This window comes from Nicotiana attenuata, unplaced genomic scaffold (assembly GCF_001879085.1).
Source record: "Nicotiana attenuata strain UT unplaced genomic scaffold, NIATTr2, whole genome shotgun sequence".
Lineage (NCBI taxonomy): Eukaryota > Viridiplantae > Streptophyta > Magnoliopsida > Solanales > Solanaceae > Nicotiana > Nicotiana attenuata.
The window spans coordinates 15898-18674 of record NW_017677718.1 but is presented as its reverse complement, the minus strand read 5'-3'; the positions used below and the strand labels follow the sequence as shown (position 1 = coordinate 18674).

Sequence of the window (2777 nt, the reverse complement as noted above, 5' to 3'; positions counted from 1 at the left end):
TGGAAACTTGAACAGCTAAAAAGTTTGTCTCCTAGTCTTATTCAACAGCTGATAAATAAAGTAGCAGGTTGGAATAAAAAAATCCTATACAGTTGTAATAAAGAAATCAATACATCTTGCTTAAAGAATGGGCCTCACCTTTTCACAGTACTCCTACCTGCCCTTCCTATATTCTTTCTTTCTTATAGAGAGACTTGCTTGATGTCTCATTTTGCCTCAATTTCACAAAAACAATGATCCCTTTTCTTTGGTTAATACTTCTAACACACATTAGATGGGTAAATACCGTAGATCTAGCAAATGTTTCAACTTCACTTGTCCAAAACATATTCATATTAGCCGGACAAAGTAACATGTCCGGGTCGAGGTGGTGTCACCAACCATGGCCAAAATGGCATAGTTAATGAAACATGGGATGGTGTAATTCCACCAGAATGTCAATCCAATCCAAATATCCTCAGACTCAGTGCAGGATTAACACGGTTTGAAGCTCAAGAACCACTTCACCAAGACATAGATTTGGGTAAAGTTTGTGGGGTTGGGCCAGGAATGTCATTTGCCAATTCAGTTCTAGAGAAAGATCCAAGCTTTGGAGTGATTGGTTTGGTGCCTTGTGCTATTGGAGGTACAAATATAAGTGAATGGGTTCGTGGGGGTGTTTTGTATAATCAGATGATAAGAAGGACAGAGGCTGCGTTGCAAGGAGGTGGGAAGCTCCAAGCTTTGTTATGGTACCAAGGTGAGAGTGATACCCAGAATCTTGAGGATGCCATATTGTACAAATTTAGATTAAAGAGATTATTCGAGAGTGTGCGCCGTGATCTACAGTCACCTACATTGCCTGTGATTCAGGTAATTGAAAAAAATATCTTTAGTCCTTCAAAGAGTAGTTGGCAAAAGTTTTTTACTAGTAAACTTTTTCGTACATTTTTTATAAATATTTTATTATAAAAAAGTTTAAACTTAAGGTACGTTTTATTTTAAATATAAAATTTTAAGTAAGCATCTAAGGATTATTCTTGATTTAAGACGTAAAATAATTGATTTGACACTCATACTTTGAACATCACTTTTTATTAATTATCTGGGACGGAGGGATTTACCTTAGCAAGTTTTGGAAATACCGCATGAAAATTCGAGGTGGCCTAGACTGGTTGCTCTCTTTCTTTTTCGGAAAACCCAAGTTGCTTTAAAGATAAGGAGATCAAATTCAATACAGTGCAACTCTTTTTAATGTCATTATTGGAGTTAGTTAAGAGTGGTCCATGTCTTATTGTATTTATTAAGGCAAATTGAATACTTTGGTTAATTTATTTGGTTGGTGTGGGTGTGGGTGTAGGTAGCCCTGGCATCATCTCTAGGACCTTATAAGGAGCAGGTTAGGAAAGCTCAACTGGGCATTAATCTTCCAAATGTAAGAACCGTTGATGCCAAAGGGCTCCCAGTGGGGATAGATTATGTGCACATTACCACACTAGCACAAGTTCAGACTACTCAGGCCGTGCTTCTGCCTGTTCAGACAGAGACTATTCAGACTAGTAATGCCCCCAAAAGATGCTCCAATTTTGTTGTGGGTGTTCTACTTAGTCCATTTAGATGATGCAGCTTGGAGATTTACTTAAGGGATCAAGATGAGTACAACGTCTATGGTTGTCTCACCTCAGCCAAAAGTTCAGAGCGCTTAAAACCATAGGTTGGGATCATACCAAATCAACAAATAGTTTCTTAGATATTGTTAACGTACAGGAGTACAAAGTTATGATACTACATGATACTCAAAACTAAGAGAAGGCCAACATATCCCATAACGTTGGATAATGAACATAATCTTCCAAGTGGACATGGAGCAGCGGGCACCTGCTTTGGTCACACTCTATTCCCTTCGTGTAATTATACTTTCCCAAAAGGCACAAACCAAAAATTAATTTCATTTTTTATAAAGCTCAAGTCTTGATGTATGTATACTTCCCACACTTATGCACATACAGTATATATGTGTTGATGAATATTTAATCAATTCATGGTTTCACTTTCTGATGATTCTTTGTTTTTCTCCTTAAATAAGGCCTGTGGTTGATGGGTTATGCTTCTCCGTGGTATTACGCTGAGGAGTAAATAAGTCCGATATGATGTACTAAAGCTTCCAACTTTTGCACCAATGAAGTATTGCCTATTACTGCTTGCCTCTTTAGTTCTGATTAACCTTGGTAGTTGAAGATACATTATTTTCTCTTCTGACGAGAGATCATTTGCTTTTGCTTACTAGTTTAACAAGTTTGGACTAACATAATCACTCCCAAAGAAGGAAAAGTCCAGTTAATTGTTTAACCAAAAAGTAAAACTTCAGTCAAAGCTTTAATTTAGAAGAACTCGAGTTACTGATAATCAGAAATGAATAAAGGAAATTAATTTTGCTAACAATAAGATAGACAGAAGAAAACAAAGTAAACCAGTATATTCAGATGATCTTGCGTGTCCTTACAAATGACCAGCTTTCTCCTTTTTATAGCTATCTCTAAGATATACGTTTTTCCTTTGTTATAATCAGGACATTATAGACAATTAAAGGCATTAAATGCTACGTTACATAATCATTGTAATTTAATACAGATTCTCTAACGTTTTTAGTATTTAATGCTTATTAAATACTGTATCTGTACTCTCTTGTGCTGTCAGATTCATTCTCCTTAATTTGCGGATTTAAATAAGTACGAGCGTCGAGTCTTTTGAGTAACTGCTCATGCCTCTGCTCGTATCTGTTGCAGCTCGTGCCTCTT

The 2777-nt window shown here is 36.5% G+C and overlaps 1 pseudogene; it reads left to right on the top strand.

Annotated features, from left to right (window-relative positions):
* Nucleotides 1–233: 233 nt before the first annotated feature.
* LOC109221478 lies at nt 234–1600 on the top strand (annotated as a pseudogene).
* The last annotated feature ends 1177 nt before the right edge of the window (nt 1601–2777 follow it).